The 23,360-nt window shown below is 38.7% G+C and overlaps 1 protein-coding gene across 2 annotated transcripts in view; it reads right to left on the bottom strand.

The window, feature by feature from the left end:
- Positions 1–23,360, bottom strand: part of LOC106873488 (serum paraoxonase/lactonase 3) — a 70,550-nt gene that overhangs the window by 32,896 nt on the left and 14,294 nt on the right. Inside the window, exon 1 of one of the 2 annotated variants that reach the window (XM_089347766.1) lies at positions 1,688–2,166. The exons of the other annotated variant lie outside the window; for it this stretch is intronic. The gene's annotated coding sequence lies outside the window, so the exon portion shown is untranslated. Of the gene's footprint in view, positions 1–1,687; positions 2,167–23,360 lie in introns of those variants that run through there. 2 annotated transcript variants of the gene reach the window in all.

Below are 23,360 nucleotides of genomic sequence, written 5' to 3'. Positions count from 1 at the left end.
TTTGGGGTTGTTGCTTCACCGACCATATTTGTTTCCAGAATTTCTCTAGTTCTTCTGCTGTTGGTGCTGAAGTAATGTCTATTTTATTTTTACCCAGTTCTTGGTAGAGTTTTTTGGGGTTGGATTTGAACTGTTTGTTTTGTTCAAAGAAACGTTGGCGTTTCTCATACCGGCGGATCCTCTGTGCTTTGGCAAGGATGTCTTGCTTTAGTTTTTCTTTTGCCTCAGGTAAGTCTTTTTCTGTAATGCTGTATTTGTACAGTATTTTTGTTTTCTTCTTGTTACTTAGTAGTGTTGATTGTTTACTAATTTCGTTGAGAATCGATAAATCTTTTCTCTTTTTTTTAATTTTGTTCTGGATGTTATTTATCCACAAGGTCTGTTTGGGTGGTAGAACTCCTGTTCGGATGGGTTTGAGTGAGTATCCTGCTTCTTTTGTGGCTGCAGTGGCTGCCGCATATATCATGTCATTTAGCTCAGTGATATTGCCTGTTGTTTCTGTGGTTGTTAGTTCCGTGACGGCCAGGTTTATGCTATTTATTATTGATGTTGTTTTATTGTCTATTTTGATTTTTGGGAGATATAATCTGTGGTCCATTCTAAGATCTGTGGTTTTCAGTTCTTCGGTTATTTTCAATTTCATAGTATCGTAATTATTAGGTTTCCCTTCGTTATTTCCAGGCTTTATATTTGTTTTGCCTTCCTTTTCATTCATATGTTTGTCAGTGGTGTTCTGGATTGGTGCTTTTTGTACACTATTATACATCTCTACGGTCTGGGTTTGTTGTTTTTTGTTTACTTCGTTTTTGTCGGGCATGTTACGTTTGTCCTCGTGTTTTGCTATCTCAGTGTTTATATTATTATTTGGCATTTCTGTGTGACTACTATCTAGATTTTCCTGATGTATTTTTTCTTTCAATTGTTCTATTTCTATTTCTGATATTTTTTTTGCTTTTAGAATATATCTTCTTATGTTAGCTAGTTTGTTAGGGTTCATTGTTTTATCGAGGTCTATATTTACATTATTTTTCTTCCATGTTTTATATGTATGTGTTGTTGCGTTTTCGTTTTTTGGGTAGAGTACTGCTGTGAAATAGGCGTGTAGGATCGAAATGTGTTCCTCACGTGTCCATTTATGCCGTTTTGGTTTTGTTTGCGGGACATGAGGAACAACGTCCGGCCCTTTATTTTGACGGTCGTCGTTTTCGTAGGGTACCGGCTCGTTTATTTCTGTTGTCAGATTGTTTTGCACGTTCATATCTTCGTATTTTTTTTCTTAACAAGCTTACAGTACGTACTTCTCGGTTGTTATTCTTGGGTGAAATAATACCGGTGTTATTTAATATGTTTGTAATTTTTTTGTACATGGTGTTTTGGGGTTCGAAGATGGTCTGATTTTGATGTAACACGTGTGTTTACGATCGCTGTGCGGGTAGTGGAGGTATCAAGTTAAAATACATCATTATATTTGTAAAAATAGAGATAAATTTCAATGAGTATTACTTACTCGGATATAGTCCAACCCTTTGTCAGCTATTTTTTGTATATGGTGTTTGGGTTTGGGGATGGTCTGTATTTTGATGTAACACGTGTGTTTACGATCGCTGTTCGGGTAGTGGAGGTATCAAGTTAAAATACATCATTATATTTGGAAAAATAGGAATAAATTTCAATGAGTATTACTTACTCGGGGATAGTCCAACCCTTTGTCAGCTATATTTGGGCTCCATGCGATGTCTTTATTTCCGATGTTTTTGGATAAGTTTCGGAGCAGTGATTTATCGTACTCACATGTTAAACTTCCCCGGTGTTCTCCTCTTCTTCTTCTTCTTCTTCTTCTTATTATTATTATTATTATTATTATTATTATTAAGTGACAGAACAGTGCATGCCATCAATGTGACACTGGGGTAAAATATACGAAGCCCATTATACCCATCATGACTACCTGTCTGATAAGGGTACACCAGGCACATGCATCACAACCATATGTGCGCGACATGGTGATCTCGTATCAAAATAAACAGCGCATGACCTCGCAGGTGGAGCCCAGTTATTATTATTATTATTATTTTATTGGGGTGGCTTTGTGACTTGGCAGCTCGCTTTGCAACCACTTGCTTCTGAGTTCAATCCCACTACGTGACACTGTGCTATGAGCGCACTGTAATGAGAGGAACAAAACACGGTTCACCTACCTCTCGTTGTTGGTTGTCCAGCTCTGTTAAGTCTAAACACGTGCCATTCCCGACTCACCTAACGTTAGCAGCTGCTACTACCAATCGCTCGTTCACCACCACCGCCCCAGGCCGTAAGAACACGACCCTATTCTTGTTCCCATCACTCCATCTCTCGCCCTTCCTATTCCGCTGAGGCCTCTCGGCCGTTAACATCGTAGTCCTTTCCTTCCGGTTCATCTCATCCCCACACACTCCCCTGATCTCAAAGATCACCTCCTCACTTCACTCCATGTTGAGATCTGCCATCCACTCGGGTGGATGCCCGTGACGCGGCACTCCTTTCACAGAAACGTTACTTTTGGAATTAACAGCCGTCACTGTTCCTCTGTTCCACTGAGATATGCAATGTTTCTTCAGGGTCTTAACCCAGACTTCATCCCCTACCTACACGAAGATAGGCTCTCCCCCTCTCTCTCTATCTATCTATCTCTATCTCTATCTCTCTCTCTCTGTCTCTCTCTTTCTCTCTCTCTGTCTCTTCCGCAGGGCATTTTGATGGTTTACTCAGATGCCACCATTCATATCTGAATATCACTCTGTGTGGCACGGACTCTTTGGCCTGTCCTTGTCGGAGCAACATATTGTACCAGAATACCACTTCCAGCGGTGAGATTCGTCCCGTCTCCACCATGGTGCCTTTCCACGATATCATTTCCGCTCGGCCTGTATGCTGCTCTGAAGAAACTGCATACAGTATCTCCGAACGAATAGCAGTGCCGTTGTCCATCACCAATTCATCCACAGGGCCCCGCTCCAGGAATATCTAGTTCAGTATACGTGCAATCTCGTCTGCAGTGCTTGTCTTCATTTCCATCCAAATGGCCAATCGATCCAGCCCACAGTCGATCATCGAGAGATACGTCCCCTGCCGGTAGTGTGTCACATCCACCGCCAATCGTCTCCAGTTGTGCTTTACCGAGATGTTTCCCTGCTCGTGCACACCCGGAGCAGGGTCGATGGATTGACACCTATTACAGTTCTCGACCACCTGTTGAATGTTCTGTCTAATAACGTCAGAGCCAACCCTCCTGGCCAGATACAGGGTTCTATCTACGCCCATATGATGTATGGCATGCACTCTCTTTAGTTCCGAGTCACTTAGCCGACACACTGCAGCTATCCGGTTTCGAATCTCCCGGCTCCGCCAACCGGGTCTTTTTCATTCTGGCTGGAATATCTGCCTTGTTCCTTTCTGAAGGCACAAAGACTATGTCAGCTTCAAACCAAATTCGGTAGCTAGCTTTCCTAGAACCCTAGGCGGCGCTTTACTAACATCTCTGCATCCCCTTTGGTTCAAACCCTCTTTTTATCGGGGACCACTTATCCTACCCAGCCAAGCACGGTAGCCGAATCGGTTCGGAGTGCAGCTCCCATTTCCGGGCCAGATTCACTCCCTTCAACACTCCGTCCAACTCAGCCACGTTGATATGGTTGTAATCATCTGCTTTTCAAAGCCACTTTGACGCCTCCGATTTCCAGAACAACCCCTATCACTATGCAGCTAGCTTCACACCATACGGTCCCATTCTCCAGTTTGAGCTCGTACCAGTTTCCTCTTACTGGGTTTTCTGCTCTTGCCCTCTTTAGGATCTCCTGAATCATCACCACCGTTTCCTCTCCCAGTTTGTCCCGTCTGCTCGTCTCTTGATGTAACCACCCTGCGTGCTCTCCCACACATCGAGAATAGTTCTCGCCTGTTGACGCTGATACCCAGCTCCGGGATCTCATTCCCCCTCCGAAACACCGATACACCTGTTTTATTTCTTTGAAGCTTGAGCCCCAGTGCAGCTCCTCCATCCATTGTCTCCGGTGGCTTCGCAGTCAGCCGAAACTTCTTTAGATGACTTACAACCACTGCGGCGGACACTATAGTCTCGTCTATCAAGATGTTGTATGTTGTCTATATAGGAATTGGTGGTCTTTTAAATCTTGTCCACCATCCCCAGAATAGATTTGAGCACTGTCACCATGATCTTTGGCGCAGAATTTAGCTCGTAACCCAGCCTAGTCAAGCAGTATGTCTAGCCCTTGTATCGCACCAGATGATACTTCTACAGGCAGAAACGTTAGCACGCCGGGCGAAATGCTTAGCGGTATTTCGTCTGCCGCTACGTTCTGAGTTCAAATTCCGTGGAGGTCGACTTTGCCTTTCATCCTTTCGGGGTCGATAAATTAAGTACCAGTTATGCACTGGGGTCGATGTAATCGACTTGATCCCTTTCTCTGTCCTTGTTTGTCCCCTCTATGTTTAACCCCTTGTGGGCAATAAAGAAATAAGATGATACTTCTACAGTTTCTCGCTCACATGGCGCTGTAGATATGCCGGCTTCAAGTCGACAATCGTCGCCGCCCTCGTCATCTGTCTCCATTCGCGCAGTGTCTCACCGCAGACGTCAGTCGCCTCGCCGCCCGTGTGGCACGATACAGGGCCAATCATCTCTCGAACGTCCAGTACCGGCCTGACTTTGCCCTTTGTTGGCTACTCCCACTGCCATTAGTGGTAGCACTCCATTCATTACCTCCCACTTCCACGGGATAAGGACACCCTTCTTAATCCACCTTTCTATCTCTCCTTCAAAACTCAGTCCTGGAATGTTCTTTCAGGGTATGCTGGTAGCAGCTCAGCCAGTTCTTCAGCATCGGGTGTTCCCCTTTCTATTGCCACTACCATCAACCGCTGACCGTCGAACACCACCCGAAAATCTTTGTTCTCGGTGGTGTAAGCAGTACAATCCCCCGCGGAGCTCTTCCTTCTCTCATGTTGCAGACGCCCCTGCACCACCAAACGAAGCCACGTCTCTCCTGACACTGACACCCCCAATGCGGTTGATTCTGTTCATGTCCATCACCATGTCAGTTCCGTCTATCACATGGTCGATCACAATCGCCCGCAACCTCAGCGTTGTTCCCCGCACTACTATCTCCACTTCACTGCTACCCTTACATCCAATTTCACTGCCGTCGACCGCCCGAACACTACTTGTCCCCGCCATTTTTTATCAACCTCGGGGTCACGAGAGACGTCGCTCAGCCCGTATACACGAGGGCTTTGAACGCCTTTCGCCCAACCAAGACTTCAGCTACGAGCAACGGCTGCACGAACGCCTCTAATTGCACGCGAGGGAAGTTTGAGAAGTAGAAACTTTCCTATGGCCTTTTCCTTGGATGCAGTTTCGAGAGATATGCCCAGTCTGCCTGTACTGGTAGCAAACGGATTCAGGCTTCGTCTTCTCGTAGTCTTTTGTCATGTGTGGTCCCTAACACTTGAAACACCGACCCATGAACGGTCTCTGTCACTCAACGGAAGTTTTTTTTCTCCTCATTCTTTACTGATTGTCGCATTCCGTCGCAGGCTTCCCCAACTGCCATTGCCACTGCCTTCTGCCCGATGTTTTATGTCGTCATTTGTCGTCGGGAAAGCCATTTGCGAAGGCCAATCTTGCCACCTTCTCAAGGCCCCCTCCGGTAAAACCAGATAGCGTGACCAGTCTCCGAACCTCTGCAGCATACTCGTCGACTGTTCCCCTGCCCACCTGACCGTTCCCAGCTTAACAAACGCGGCGTACATTCCTTCCGTATAGGCTTCCTTGAAGCGCTGCTCGATCTACGCCGAGCCCAATTGGTCTTCCTCATCCATCTCGAGGTTCAGCATCAACGCGCTTCCCTCCAGATACAGGGCCATGAGACCTGCTACATCATTGATGCCTTGTAGTCTGGCCACCACCTTGATCTTACGGATCCAGGTAATCACATCTCCTGGCAAGACTTCCGCCCATCCCCCACCAAAAAAGATACTCTTTCTTAATTTTTTTTTTTTTTTTTTGGACACAAACCCACCTTTTCGGCTACGGGGAATACGAATCTGAAAAAAAAATTGGCAAAAATCGACATTTCTAAATTACCACACACACCCCACCTCCCATTTCCTTCATTTTTGACTTTTTTCAGAATTTTGTTTGTTTTTTTTTAAATATGCCGAAAAATACGGAGATTATGATTCTGAAAAAAATTTCCAAAAATCTTGATAAAATTTTTTTTAAAGAATTTATTTTTCTAAATATGCGGAAAAATAAGGACATTATGATTCGGACAAAAATTTCGAAACATTTCTGTATTTACGGTTACGGTTTTAGGGTTAGGATTTTAGGATTAGGGTTAGGGTTAGAGTTAGAGTTAGGGTTAGGGTTAGTGTTGAGGAAAAAAGTAAAAATTGAAGAATTGGTGGTGGGGGTGAATTTAACAGTGCCGATTTTTGGCAATTTTCCGGAACCTCCGTATCCGAAAACGGGGGTTTTTGGCAAAAAAAAAAAATTTAATAAACAAATTTGGGAGAAAATGGGTCGGGGACGGGCGGAAGTCGTTCGGCTGAATGAACTGGAGTAACATGAAATAAAGTGCGTTGCTCAAGAACAACACACAGCCCGGTCGGGGATTCGAACTTATCACTTCATTAATGTGTGCCCGACGCTCTAACAGCTTAACCAAGCTATGCTGAAATTAAACGAACATATTTTAACATCTTTGAGGATCCTGTTGTTGCTTGCAGCGATGTGTTCAGCTGTTTTAGAAGCGATTGACATAATCGTTGGAGGTCAATAGTTTGGGAGATAAGATTTACATTTTTTCTTTTCCTTTATCTTTATCATTTTTTGTTGTTGTTTTTGCAGTCAACAGGAGCATTAGCAATATATATTGTCAAGGTTATTCTGTAAAGTTAGGATTCTTGTGTATCCACTAGTATGGGGTCAGAAACCAGTGATACTATTCAGTCAAGAAAAATGTGTGAGAGGTGACTATTGTAGCAAGACTTCTAACTAGTTTCGAACCACCTCGCTCAGATTCTTAGCTTAGAACTACGGCCTAACTGTATTTCAATAAAATATAAGAATATCCTTGAGAAATTAACTGTACTGCCATGAATGGCATAAACGCCTGCGTGAACATAGTTCGACAAATCAATATCGTCTGATATCTAACTAATAAAGCAGTGTACTTGAAGAAAAGTTGTGTGAAAATTCCGGCCAAATAGTTATGCCGCAGGTTCTAGAAACTTTGCTAAGAGTTATATAAAAACTGAGATATTGAACTCCAAGACAGAACGATCTTAGGCTCTCCACGGAACTCTGTCATTTGATTCCATGATCGGTTTTCTCACTTTTTAATACTTGTTCTGCCTGTAATAACTATAAACAATTATCATGTAATTAAAATATTATTTCTGTTTTACTCAGTGTAAGCTTTAGATTATCATATGCACGATTATGTATGTTTTTCAGTTCAATTAATTCATATTACATATGTAAAAACGTTAATATTACATTACTAAATAAATTAATATTACTTTTAGAACCAGGTTATCTTATTTTCCACGTTTTAAAACAGCACTTAAAAGTTTAATTCAGTTTAAAGTATCAGCTATATTTTGTTTATTATGAGAGTGGCCGGCAGAGAGACAACAACGAGAACCAAGGAACTGGATTTGGCTGACCTTTGTATACTCAACGTATCCAGAAGATTACAACAAAGAGAAAAGAACAGGCATAAACAGCACTAAATGACTTTAGTGTCATATCAGAAAAGGGATCTATTTGATTGGTTGCCAGCATTTCAAAAATTAAGTGTATCGAAAATTTTGAAATTTGGCACATTAATATACTTTTCCAAGCTGAATTACTGGAGTTATTTTACTTTTTCCAGATAAATGTTTTTAAAGAGTTAGAGGTTTAAAGTTTGATCATTTTCATCCAGTCAGGAAACAGGATTTGAAAGTTGTCATTATGTGCGTGGATGCACATTTTTTCAACATCCTGAAAAGAGCACGTGTTGCCAAGGAAGAGTAAACGTTATTTTTAGTACACCTCACAACTACCTCAATGACAAAAAAAAATGAGTAAGCAACACATATTTTGTAGTTTTAAGCATTCAATATGCATTTAGTGCGATAGCACGAACTTAAAAGATTTATCTAAAACAAAATGGCACATTACAAATTAAATATTTTTAAAAAATAAGCATTTTGTTGACCAGTTCATAAATTCACCTGCTCAGTTGTCAACAGATAGGTAAAACAAGTGGTTTCAATATATTTGTTAACACGTGTTTTCTCGCAAACAAAAAAGTTCTCATGTTCCGCTTGTTATTATGAAAACAGGCATGAATGTGTCTGTGACTTACGATTGGTTAAAATTACCGAAAATTTTCAAATTTTAATTGCTAAATAACTCTTTATTTATTGATTTATAGCGAAAATGATTTTCAAGTCATTCATCTTAATATATAAATCTGAAGTTGTGTGTCTGTGTGAAGCCTTTTTGAATGTTTATAGAAATCCACATTTTCCACTTTTTCGTAAAAAATTTTACATCAATGGAATTTTCTCGATGTGAACTTTCCAGTGCAGTAATTAAATTTTAAAAATTCCGTTTACTTTGTGTGATTTAAGGGAGATTTGGCTGTTGTTTCTAGCAACTTTTATATTTCATCCCTTCTACCTGGAACGCCATTCTTACACACGCGCTCAACATAAAAATATAGAGAGTAAGAGTTAAAGAGGAGGAGGGAGAGAGAGAGAGAAAGTGATACATACAACGTCATAGATTAAACTTTCATCTCAGTGTTCTTTACCTATTTTTCATAACATAGATACGTAAAAACACACAACCACACATACATGACCTGTGACAACAACATACACATTGCTCTCAATTTCTATTCATTTCTCCCTCTCTTCCTCTCTCGCTCTCTCAAACGTATACACGTGCAAGTAAACACAATCATTCACATCGTGGTATATTTACAAAACATTGATGGCATAACTACAGAGTTGTATCCCCCAACTTTGGAAGGTCATAACTTTCATAAAAATGAATATTTTTTTATGAAATTTTCTATGCATATATTATTTATTATGTAGATTCCAAATATACAAAAATTTTCGGTGAAAGTGTTTTGGAAGGGGGTGGGGTACAATATTCGGAAATTCCACTTAAATTTCTCTTAACTTCCAGGAAAATGAATATGTTTTCATGAAATTTTGTACAAATGTACCTTGATGTATGTACATTTCAAGCATGTAGGAATTTTGAAGGAAACAACTGCAGGTTATTTTTGAGAAGTGTTCCCCACTCGGTGGTGTTTCGGAGCAAGTCGTCCATATTTGTTTCATTTTTCTCTCTTATGTGCATCCTTAGATTTCTAATGAAGTAATAGGCAGTGAAGAGAAGCAGTCATAAGAAAACTTTTAACTACCCCTATTCCTTTCTCTCCCCCTCTCTACCTCTTCCTCTCTCGCTCTCTCAAAAGCATACACGTGCAAGTACACAATCATTCAGTAAAATATAACTCATGTTCGTCAATGTTTTGTAAATTTACCACGATTTTCACTAGGGTGTTAGGGTTAGGGTTTTAGGGTCAGTGTTAGGGTTTAGGATTAATGTTACGGTTACGTTTTTTAGGGTCAGGGTTAGGGTTAGGGTTAGGGTTTAGGGTTAGTGTTAGGGTTAGTGTTAGGATTAGGTTTAGGGTTGGGTAATCGTGCGGGTGTTAATCTGAAAAATTACAGATATGTGAAAAGTACCGACCCTGCCATCTATTATAACTTTTGTTGTTCTGTTTAATATATACATAGATTATGCCTCCAAAGAAGAGAGTTTGCTGGGGAAAGACAGCAACCGGTTTAAAATGACAGCCACAGACTGCAGCAATTCACCACATTCCAGTAGCTACTTTGAACATAATGCAAAATGGTGCATCAACACCTTCTGCCCAATCTGATAGAATTCTGGCAAAACTGTTTAGCAACAGATCGCCAGCAATTGCTTCATTACAAATTGCCATCCTAGCTCCTGTGAAAAGGGATTACCCTGCTATGTATAATCAGGGCAGCGCAAAAAGTTGTTTTGCACAAGCATTTCTGTAGCCAATTACATGGATGAAATTTACGTATGCTTAATAATTTTACGCAAAACAGCCTTCAGACTTTCCCTATTAATTTCATCGTCTTTTGAATTATGAACATATTTACATCATAAGGGTTTTTTCGTTGTAAGGCTTTCTTTTTTAGTTGATTTTCAGCTAGCAAGACTTATCGTAGATGGCATAATAAGTCACACCCGGATAAGGTCAGGTTATACTGCTAGTTAGCCTATAAAAGTGTATCATTACACTGAATATGAAATCAATTCGAACAGAATTGATGCTGGCAGCCAAACTGAATAGATCCCAGAATAGTTTAAACAGGGACTTAGGTTGTTCTTCTCACGGCTAAATATACTGATAATCTTTGAAACACCTTCATATAGAAATGCATTATCGTACATCCGATCATTACAAATCAGAGCCAAAGTATTTAACCGATCTTGTTCCACAGCTTTGCCAAGACAAATCTTCAGTCTTTTGAGAGTATTAAAAAATACTTTACGATGTAAAGCGTGACTGGAAAAAATCAACCAACAAACCAACCATTTCTATCGTTTATTAATATAGAGAGATTAAGGGCGAAAATTTTAAAATTTGGTGACTTAATGTAGTTTTCCAAGCTGAATTGCTGGTTATCTAAAAACAAAATCAAAGAGATCGATAAAATTACCAGGTAAGTAAAACAGTAGAACACAGCGTCTACAAGTAGTTTCCATATATTTGTCAACAGGTGCTTTCTCGCAAACAAATGAGTTCTCATGTTCCGCTTGAATGTGTCTGTGGCTTACGATTGGCTTAAATTACCCAAAATTTTCAAACTTTAACAGCTAATAACTCTTTATTTATTGATTTATGGCGAAAATGATTTTCATAGCATTGATTAGCCTTTAAAAGTGTATCTGAATATGAAATCAATTCGAACAGAAATTGACCATGGCAGCCAAACAGAAAAAGATCCAATGAGAGTGGATGGGTCAAGACAGGTGAAGTATTATCTCCTACATCTTTAATTGTTCTACTTCAATCCGAAGAAGCTGCGATTATCGGCTTGCATATTTTTCTCTATAGGTATGGCTGCGTGGTTAAGAAGCTCGCTTTGCAACCACGTAGTTTCAGGTTCAATCCCACCACCGGTACATGGGCAAGCGTCTTCTACTTTAGCACGAGATCGATTAATGCCTTGCGAGGGAATTTAGTAGACGGAAACTGGATGGGATCTCGTTGTGTGTGTATTTTCTTTTTGTGTTATTTGTCATACATTCACATCATGCCACCGCTTGAGAACTGGCGGTGGTTTGTTTACGTCCACGTAACTCAGCAGTTCAGTCACAAAGGTCAATAGAATAAGTATCAATCTATATACAAGTAAAAAAAAAAATAGAACGTAATCATCGTGTTTGATTTGTTCCGCTAAAACCTTTCAAGGCGGTGCCCCAGCATGGTTGCAGTCCAATGACTGAAACTAGTAAAAGATAAAACATAAAGATACAATGACACTGTTAACATCGAGCCATCTTTCTCCCTCTCAAGAAGTAATTGCCATCCTTGTAATACCCCATCTACGTATCGCTGTAAATATCGGTAGACTTTATTTTTAGTGAATAAGCACTAAAATAACACCTGACTTTTTATAACAGCGATAGTATAATACCTTGTAATGCAATAATAGACGACGTTCAGAAGGTTTAATAGACCATAGTAATCTCTATATATAAAAATGAGAATGTGTGTCTGTCTGTGTGAATCCCTAAAACTCGAGAACTACGCAACCAATTTCATTCAAATTTTACAGATGCCTTACTTAGGGTTCCAGTTGTGTTTTAGTCAAAAAAATTTTAACTTCTTGCAGAGTTCGAGCCCACGGCAACATAATATCTCCTCCACTATTTAAGTATTACGTGTCAAAAGTGAAACAAAACCACTCATGTCAAATACTTTCACTTTAAAAATGAAACTATTCTACTAACTGAAACAATCACATTTCGATACTGTAATGACAGATAATTTCAGAGAGACAGAGAAAGAGAGATGTATATGTATACATATAGATGTATATGTACACGTTATTCCACTAACTGAAACAATCACATTTCGATACTGTAATGACAGATACTTTCAGAGAAAGAGAAAGAGAGAAAGAGATGTATATGTATACATATACATGTATATGTACACGTATATGCATAGATATAGATATATAGATATAGATCTATATGTATACACATGTGTAGATGTATATATATATATAGATGTACATGTATATACATATATATACATGCATACAGATATCTATACATATATACACCCATCACACACAAACACACACATGAGTCATTTGTTTTCTTATCCAAAACTACGTCAAAAGTACTGAACGGATCTTTATGAAATTTGGAAATTATATTCTATGTATAACGGCCATAACTCCCATGAAAATTCATATAATTTTGATGTTGATGAAATTTTAACCCGAACATAACAGATGAGCATTATTTGTAATTCAACGGTACAACAGTGTAAGACTACCCTTTCAGATATGCTTACATTGTGATTTCTGCAATGTGGTGCATAAATTGTCAAGTAAATGAGACGCATCTTTGCCTCCACTGATTCACTTGCAAAGTGTTGAGTAAAATTATTTCGTTGTAGACCTCCTTTGGGTCTTTTTATTATCACTACGACACACGTAGTCCCCAGTTGGTAACATTGATTTCAAGGCCCTCCTAGATGAGAGACTGGCATTCCACTTAATGTCTATGTTCCATGCTGGCATGGATTGGAGAGTTATTAATGTAGAAATATGGTATCGTAGCTACTAACAGTTGAGGGTTGCGTAGTCTAGACGGCGTTTTTAGATTTCATTATTCTCTTTAACCCGGGCGAAGCCGGGTATTTCTGCTAGTTTACTATAAGAGGAAATGACGATAGCATAAAACCAAGGCTTGCTTGACAGTATACAAGGTATAGCATTCAGAGATATGGTATATCAGTGTCCTAAGTGAACTGAAGAAAAGTTTGAGTTACTCGTTATTGGGTCACAAATCAAGAAGAAGGTGTATGCAGCATAAATAACATGTATCACTTACTGTTACTGTATATTGTGTGGAGGCGCAATGGCCCAATGGTTAGCGGACTCGCGGTTTCGATTCCCAGACCGGGCGTTCTGAGTGTTTATTGAGCGAAAACACCTAAAGCTCCACGAGGCTCCGGCAGGGTATGGTGGTGAACCCTGCTGTACTCTTTCACCACAACTTTCTCTCACTCTTACTTCCTGTTTCTGCTGTGCCTGTAATTCAAAGGGTCAGCCTTGTCACACTGTCACGCTGAATATCCCCGAGAACTACGTTAAGGGTACACGTGTCTGTGGAGTGCTCAGCCACTTGAACGTTAATTTCACGAGCAGGCTGTTCTGTTGATCGGATCAACTGGAACCCTCGTCGTCGTAACCGACTGAGGGATCTTGTTCAAAACGGGGGCACCAGTATTTTCTTAACGAAACACTTTGAAACTTGGGACACTGGTAGAATGTGTTATATAAAACATCTTTTTCTCTTAGTCTTCTTAACAAAAAAACGTACATCGCAAGTTATTTCATGTTAAAGTTGTCGTATTTCTGTAATTTCAACCAATGACTGACGTCCATTCAGCCGTAAAAATTAAGTGCTGACTACGTAAACAAACGAATCTCGGCGGTGATAAAATTATTATTTCCTTGTCAAAAAATGGCTGAAGCATATTGGCAGTAGCTAATAAACCTTTCTATTATAGGCACAAGGCATGGTTTTTTAGGGAAGGAGCAAGTCAATTAGGGTTAGGGTTAGGGAAAACGAACACACGTGTGTTGCCTCTGCAAAATGTCAGAAGTAATGGAGATTAAATACGCTTTACACCGCTTAAAGTGCCAAAGGAGTAACTTGTAAACAGCTGAATACTTGTCAGTGATTGGTTGAAATTATCGAAATAAGACAATTTTTTACATGAAATAAATCCGAATACAAAATTTTTTTCTGTTCTATAACACAAAATAGATAAGTATACGAAGTTTGAAAGTCTTTCGGTACCAAAAACACTACATAAAACATTAATGAAAACTGGTGCCCCCGTTTTGAACAAGATCCATAAATCGAAAGAGAATACGGCGAACTGGTAGAATTGTTAGTGCGCTGGGCGAAATGCTTAGAGATATTTCGTCCGTTACCTTTTATCTTTTTGGGGTCAATAAAATAAGTACGAGTTGAGCACAGGGGTCGGTTTAATCGACTTAGCCCCTGCTCTAAATCTGCTGACCTTGTGCCAAAATTTGAAAACAATAAATCGAAAGAGACGTTGTGAATATTAGATTCATATATTAACGCGAGCTCCATGAACTTCTTTAGTCTGTTGGATATGCAAATGCATATTATAGTACTTTTACGGATTTAGGCTACATTAAGAACTAACAAGTTCGTGTGACTAGACACACGCTCTCATACACACATGTGAGCACATATCAAAAGCTGTTTTACATATTATAAATGTAGCAATAGCTTTTATCTAAACTATTCACAGTGAGATAAACTCACACGGAACGCTTTGCTGTATGCCACGAAATTTATAATTACATCATTAACATTGTCACCAACCCGGGCTATGTGTCTTCCCGAGTGAGGTCGACATTGAATATATATACATTTTTAGTAGAAAGTGGGTTATACATCTTTAGATTGTATACCTGACTTTCTACTATAAAATTGAAGAAATAGACGGAACGCTGAACTCCAGACTAAACAACTTAAACAACATTTATTTACTTGGTAAAACATACATATCTTTAGTTATACATCTTTAGAGGTGAGAATAACGAGCTGTCGAGTATAAGACCGAAAGATGTAGGGACAGCTTTTAAACACACGTCCATGCTCAATCGCTGGCCAGCGTGAAAGAGAATGAATTGAGCGGGAGACGCTTGCTTGTTTAATTTTACGCATGCGTAAGACTACACATGCGCAGGCGTTACTACAGAGCTCCCTCGCCAGAGCGGAAACGCACGATAAATAAAATCTGTTAGAACGCCTGAGGCAGGATGGCCACTGAAAAACCACCCACAAGATGTGGTACAAACACACACAAAGAAAATTCAAAGAAATGAAATGTACACTTGTGAAATACATGCATGCAACGTATAAATGAAATGACAATGGCAAAACAACCGTGATGACAACTGTCCAGGAAACTGGAATCACGCGATGTAAAAGTCTGAGAGTTTGTTTTCCCCGAAAGGAAAGAAAATGTATGAGTGCACAAGTGTGTGTGTGAGAAAAAACACAGAACATGCAATGTATAAATGAAATGACAATAACAAAACAACCGTGATGACAACTGTCCAGGAAACTGGAATCACGCGATGTAAAAGTCTTGAGTGTTTGTTTTCCCTGAAAGGAAAGAAAATGTATGAGTGCACAAGTGTGTGTGTGAGAAAAAAAACACAGAACAAGTGAAAGTGTCTGTAGTATAGACTGCGAAAAATCCCAAAACACCGAGATAGAGTACATTGATGAAGACGTCGGCGCAGGAACTGCTATAGCTGTGTTCTGTATGTGTGGTGGTAATGATTCAGTTGAAACTTGGCGACGTCGAGGGGAATGCTTGTAATTGATAGTAGTAATTGTTGTCGTCACGGTGGTAATCTTGGTTGGCGCACGACACTGGTGGCGAAAAGGCTGTTTGGTGATGACTGTTTGAAAAGGTACGCTTTTACAGAACGATCGACAGACACAATTTCTGTACGACCATTAGCGAAAACCTCGAAGAAAAATTTTCTTAACCCAAGATGAAAGAACGACCGTGCGAAATGAATAACAAGAGTTATTGTGTGGCATAAAAGATGTATGTGTAATGTGAGAGTGTGAAATGCGACATATACAAACATAAAAAGCAGGCCGTAAATCCTGTCTGTTTTTCGTGAGTGGAAAAAATCCACTCTAACAGAGACGAGAATAAAAACCGCGCTTGTTGAGTCGTGTTGACTATGTTTGGAGATGTTGGTAATGAGTCAGTCTCCATGGCCGTATTTGTTCTTTAGTCGAGGTTCACCAGTTATAAGTTGGTAATCCGTAGTTCATGCTGCGTTTTTTCTTCGTCGGAGGTCACCACTTTAGTAGAAAGTGGGTTATACATCTTTAGATTGTATACCTGACTTTCTACTATAAAATTGAAGAAATAGACGGAACGCTGAACTCCAGACTAAACAACATTTATTTACTTGGTAAACATACATATCTTTTAGTTATACATCTTTAGAGGTGAGAATAACGAGCTGTCGAGTATAAGACCGAAAGATGTAGAGACAGCTTTAAACACACGTCCTTGCTCAATCGCTGGCCAGCGAGAAAGAGTATGAATTGAGCGGGAGACGCTTGCTTGTTTAATTTTACGCATGCGTAAGACTACGCATGCGCATTTATATGTAGTAGCTTCATGCAGGCATGGCGTGGATTCGATCCTTGATCGTCAAATTTCACTTAACAGTTCCTACTACTTTTCTCACAGTAAAACAATAGTTTTTCTGTGAGTGACAGCAGTTACATTTATCAGATGCCTTCGCTAAGCGGATTAATGTCTTTGCCACTTGACCCTTCTAACCTCTTCTATTTCACCAAAAGTTAGAAAAGAGATAACAGACCGCCAACGAAATCTATTATTCTCAACAATAAATACTAAAACACCGTAGGAAAAAGTGAGTTGGCAAAAAGGTGATGACGCAGAGACGACCACAGCCAGAATCCAGTTAGTAAGATAATTCAACTGAGAGAAGGCTTACAGTGAGAATGTTCATCTATGATACAGTGTCTTATCACAACACCACTGCTGTTTAGATGTGAGGCACAATGAAGATATCATTTTATCTACCTCCTACACTTAACATTCACTCTATCTTCCTCTAATTCCTAGTTAGGCAGCTAGCAGTTGACCAAACATAACCAACAACAACATATAAGAAAAGATAACTATTGTTTTTATATGATACTCACACCTGCTCGTCGAGGCATGACATTATACAAAGTAACGGTAAATAAATATTTCTTTACAACTTCGATCGCTTTTCTTCCATCTTGCACATCTGCAACAACAACAACCGTTACACTAATGACCACTGATTCCACCTTAACCATAACGTTACACACACACACACACACACACACACACACACACACACACACACACACACACACTCACACACACACACACAGAGCAAGGCGGCGATGGCAGAAACGGTAGCACACCAGGCGAATTGCTTAGCGGTATTTCGTCTACCGCTACGTTCTGAGTTCAAATTCCGCCGAGGTCGACTTTGCCTTTCATCCTTTCGGAGGTCGATTAAATAAGTACCAGTCACGCACTGGGGTCGATGTAATCGACTTAATCTGTTTGTCCCCTCTGTGTGTAACCCCTTGTGGGTAGTAAAGAAATAACACACGCATATGAAATTTACAGAAAATCAAAAGACGAAATATGTATAACTTAAATAAACTCGAATACTGTAGTTGGCTAACTTAGCCATTGTTGGGAGACATCTTTTATCCCTTAGAAATTTAACTTGCTGTAAATTTACTTTAGCATTTATACGAGGTCTTACATGTCCTTTAGAAATTGTTGTGCTAGGACTGTGTTAGGCTCGCTGGTATATAATTTAATTCATGTTCGAGTTAGGTTAGAACAAACAAAGAAAACGAAATAGTATCACTATAATTTTCCCAGTCTAAATCCTGAGTGGTTAATATTTTATTGTTGATCGTTTAGCTGAGAATTAGTGCAAAACTAGAAAAATACATTTCATAGTTTTGTTACGTACAGAGAACATGTGTGAAATATCTATGCATTTTATATTGTTATAACCCAGTGAAAATGAGTGTGTGGGCAACACTAATTGAAACAGATTCGCATGCCCACAAAATATTCGTTGGGAATCAATGACAGTTATTTCTCCTGGTCGCACATTCTAGAAGATTCCAGAAAATTCTAGGCGAACATGTTTAACTTCTCTTTTGCTAATGTACTACGCATAACTTCAAAATAATACGCAGGGGTCGCTAGAAGCACATCGCCTATTTAAGCGGCATTCCCGCTCAAATTAGTATCTCTTCTCTACTGCTTCTTCGAGATATGACAGGGGTCCACCGTGACCTAAAGAGAGCCAGGCACATGAGCTCAATATCTGATTTCCTACCAATTGATCATCATGGTATTCTACGTCTAGTGCCTGTGGAAAGTAAATCTCGAAGCTTGATTTATTTCTTATTTCTTTATTGCCCACAAGGGGCTAAACATAGAGGGGACAGACAAAGAGATTAAGTCGATTACATCGACCCAGTGCGTAACTGGTACTTAATTTATCGACCCCGAAAGGATGAAAGGCAAAGTCGACCTCGGCGGAATTTGAACTCAGAACGTAACGGCAGACGAAATACCGCTAAGCATTTCGCCCGGCGCGCTAACGTTTCTGCCAGCTGGCCGCTTGATTTATTTCTATTTCCTCAAAGTCATCATGGAACATGGCAAGTTGTTCAAAAACCTTTCTTCTTACCAGAAATCTTTATTCAACATTGTATACTCACTGTACGTGTTCATTTATCACATGTGGGAATAAAACTTTGAACATGAAGCTTTTCACACAGAATGAGTGTTATTGTCTTTTACTGCACAGGAGTATTATTTCATGGTTACTGGATTAATAATTCAGTCCAGTTTTTAAAGTGTTCACGTTTTATTAGCGAATTCCCACGCTAAAAGTTCACTGAAGTATTTTGAAAGACAGCTCGATGGAGAAATACACAATAGAGAGAATGTTTGCTCAATAAAGAGAAAGAGTGAGAGAGAGTGTGTGTTAAATTACTTGAAAACGTTGATTTCATTCATGCTGCATGCATAAGTGATATCTCAAAAGCTATTGAAAAGTTGCGATCATTCAGACTTCCGTTAAAAATAGAACAGGAGTTCTTTATTTTCTATCGTATGCAAACAAGTGCAGTCACTTTCGACTTGAATGAACACAAAGGGACGATACAAGTGTTAATATAACAGAAGAAATATTGAGTAAACGACAAAGGAAAATAGCAGTAAGCGAATTTAGGAACATGGCTGTATGGTTAAGAAGTTCTCTTTGTAAGCCCGTGGTTTCGAGTTCAGTCCTTCTGCGCGGCAAGAGGTTTTCTATTATAGCTCTCGGTCAAATTTGGTGGACAGAAACTGTGTGGAAAACTGTCGTATACGTGTGTGTGTGTGTCTTTGTTCACCTCCTCCTCAACACGTAACGCCCGGTGCTGGTTTGTTTATATCTCCGTGACTTAACATTTCGGCAATTACACTATGACAAAATAAGTGCCAGCTTTTAAAATTAGCGCGGCGATCGATTTGTTCAAAGTGATGTCCCAACATGGTTGCAGTCCAATGGCTGAAACAGTATAAAGAAATCAATTAAAAATAAACGGGGAGCTCATCATGATGTGGCCAAGTCAGAGAAACAACTGACGAAGAAAGTGGACCAAAATGCAGTAACGCTAGAAAATGAAGCAAAAAACAGCATCACCCATCATTTCCTGAAGTCCTGGGAACCCAAACTATATTATCCTAGGTGTTCTGTTCGACGAAGGTTGGTTGCATGCAAAATGAGGGAGATTTGACTGCTATTTATAAGACGTCTATCTACATTCTACAAATGTCACTCGATGCATCACACATATTAACAAGCACAAGACAGTAGAATGTGATTTGAGAACTATATAGCATCTAGAAAACCTGACAAGCAACTACATCGAAATGTTCGTTGCTAGCGCATACATACGAAAAACAGCAGGGTGTTAGATTATGACATGTACTTAAACGTGAAAGTTGAATTGTTACAGGAGTGTGGATCACAAGAGATCGATAAAAGATAAACTGAAGAATATTCTGAATGGTCATGGTATATGCTAATATTCTCACGCAACAGCTACCCGGTATGTTCGAATTATTGATATTAGGTAAAACTGGTTATCGTACGTAAAATCGAAAGATGGATGAGAAGAAAGAGAAAGGCAGAAGGTGAGCAGATAGTGACTTACAGCTGTTTCGAGAACATATGTACAGATGCTGCATTTCTCTACAAACGAGCGTCAGCCAGTTGTGACGCATTCTATCTTCGGAGGAAGAACGAGATATAGCCCTTAACAGGAAGTAAAGATCTTCAGCTTTAAAGATCTGATCCTCCCAGATCAGAACTGGGAAGTGATTGCTTTAAAGAGGAGTAAATTGAGAGGATACGTAAAGGAAGGCTGCAGAATGTTTGAAGAAAGACGCGTTGATTAAGAAAAATTTAAACGCCAGCTTCGAAAGGGCCTGAGTATGAACATCGAAGCGAACATAGTGAGCTGGATTTGTGACGTGTGTGGTCGTTTACTGCTCTCTAAATCTGGGTACATCTCTCGTTTAAAATCACATAACAAGCCAACTACATGCAGCTCTATCCCTCTAATGCTGGGTGAGACAACAAGTTTAGTGTGCAAAAAGATTAGCAAATCAATACCTGGTCTTAAAAGGCATATGAAGGTACATAAAGATAACAGCCCAGAAGTTGACCCAATAAATCCAATAGAGGGCACATGTTTTATCTGTCACGTTTGCTGCAGACCGTGCCAATCTAATGCTGGACTTAAAAGTCACCTAAGGGGTGATGGACGGACGTTTGGAGCTGATGATGGTTGATGGGGAGACAGCAATCATCTGCAAAATGAAGCAATCACCATGTATGTATGCATGTAAGCATGTATGAATGAATGTATGCATGCATGTATGAATGAATGTATGCATGTATGTATGTATGAATGTATGCATGCATGCATGTATGTATGTATGTAAACATGTATGAATGAATGTATGTATGGATGGATAGATGGATGTCCTAGTGCCAGTGCTTTCCAGCGTGTGGTCTGCAAACGTAGTACTAGGGGTCCGTCAACTAAATTCAAAATTTCATATATATATATATATATATATATATATATATATATATATATATATATATATATATATACCAATTTTGACCCTCCGCAAAATCTCAAATTTTATTTAATTTGCTTTGCGGGAGCAACTGTTTTATCGAAGGCATATCTTGTCGTGAATTGCTCGAAATACGGATTATAAAAACAGCCGACAACTAATAAAGGGTCGTCCTTTATGTTGCTTGTCTTGTTTTCCATTTGTTTCTTTCGTTGTTCGTAAAAAAAGTTCGGATCTTTTTTAAAACGGGGGCCTCATTTTTCATTAACGAAACACTTTGAAACTTGGAACACTGGTAGAATGTGTCATATAAAACATCTTTTTCTCTTAGTCTCCTTAAAAAAAAAAGAAATCCATAAATTATTCCATGTTAAAGTTGTCGTATTTCTGTAATTTCAACCAATCACTGACGTCCATTCAGCCGATATACATTAAGTGCCGACTACATAAACAAACGATTCTGAAACAATTAACCCTAACCCTAACTCTAACCCTAACCCTAACCCTAGGGTTAGGGTTAGGGTTAAAGCAAATTTAAAATGAAAAAAGCAAATAAAACGAAGGTATGGAGATTAAATACGTTTTACATCGCTTAATGAGCCAAAGGAGTGAATGTAAACAACTGAATACTTGTCAGTGATTGGTTGAAATTATCGAAATAAGACAATTTTTTACATGAAATAAATTCGAATACAAAATTTTTTTCTGTTCTATAACATAAAATAGATAAGTATACGAAGTTTGAAAGTCTTTCGGTACCAAAAACACTACGTAAAACATTAATGAAAAATGTGGCCCCCGTTTTAAAAAAGATCCAAAAGTTCATATTCCATGTATTTGTATTTCGTATTTTTTGTTGTTGTTTACGTTTTGTGACGTCCTGTGCCCACATATGCATATGTATATACGTATACATGTAAGTATGTACATATACGTATATATATATTTTTATACTATTATATGATTGAACGCAACGCATCCTTTCCATATACATATATACATATATATATATATATATATATATATATATATATATATATATATATATATATATATATATATATATATATATATATATATAGTTCAGCAAGTAGCTTCTAAGTGGAAGCGAAGGCAGCATGTTCTTTGTCTATCTCCTTAACTTCTTGGAGATTTTAGGTAAAATTATACTAATGAGTCCATATGTTTTAATTTAATTAAATTCTATGTCTTTGTGCAGCTGAGGATTGCTCTGCATTTAAATTGATGTAATGGTTGCATTGTCCAATTAAATGGAGTTGGGTGAAACGATCGTACTGCATTACCTCTGGATATCCTTGCTGTCTGCTTTGATATATATATATATACACACACACATATACATATGTATACACATATATGTACACACACATACATACATACATATATATATATATATATATATATATATATATACATATATATATATATATATATATATATATATACACACATATATATACATATACATACACACATACATACAAATACAACACACATACATATATACATACACATGCACACACACATACATATACACATACATATATATACATACACACATATATACATATATATATATATATATATATATATATATATATATATATATATATATACACACACACACACACTTATATGCACTCATCCATATATGCATAATTGCACATACATAAATATACATGAGACATCATGCTGTACTTCATCACATCTTGAGATCATTTATACCAACGAAATGTACTTCTTATGATATGCGTACATTTCAGGGCATTATTCTTTACTTTATTAATCAATTTATCCTCTATGAATTAAATGATCAATTCCCTAGGGTTAGGGGGGGTTTGTATAGAGACGACTGCCTGTTATATGTTAGGAATTGCTCAAATCAGGAACTACAGAGAATTAAGGGTAGACTGGCCAGATTTTTCAGCAGAATGGGGATGGGTATAGTTTACGAAGATGATGTCTCAGTAGCAAATTTCCTAGATGTAACATTAGATATGAAGAATAAAACATATAGACCATACCACAAACCCCTAACAAACCTACAGTATATAAGTAAATCAAGTAACCATCCTAGGGCTATAATAGAAAATCTAGTAAAAAATATATCTTTAAGACTCTCCAAACTATCTGCTAACAATAGGGTATTTAATAATGAAGCTAATTTCTATA

The sequence above is a fragment of the Octopus bimaculoides genome, chromosome 2, assembly GCF_046866305.1.
Source record: "Octopus bimaculoides isolate indiv1 chromosome 2, ASM4686630v1, whole genome shotgun sequence".
NCBI lineage: Eukaryota > Metazoa > Mollusca > Cephalopoda > Octopoda > Octopodidae > Octopus > Octopus bimaculoides.
Note: the sequence above shows the minus strand (reverse complement) of the source record. Positions and strands in the feature narration are given on the sequence as shown.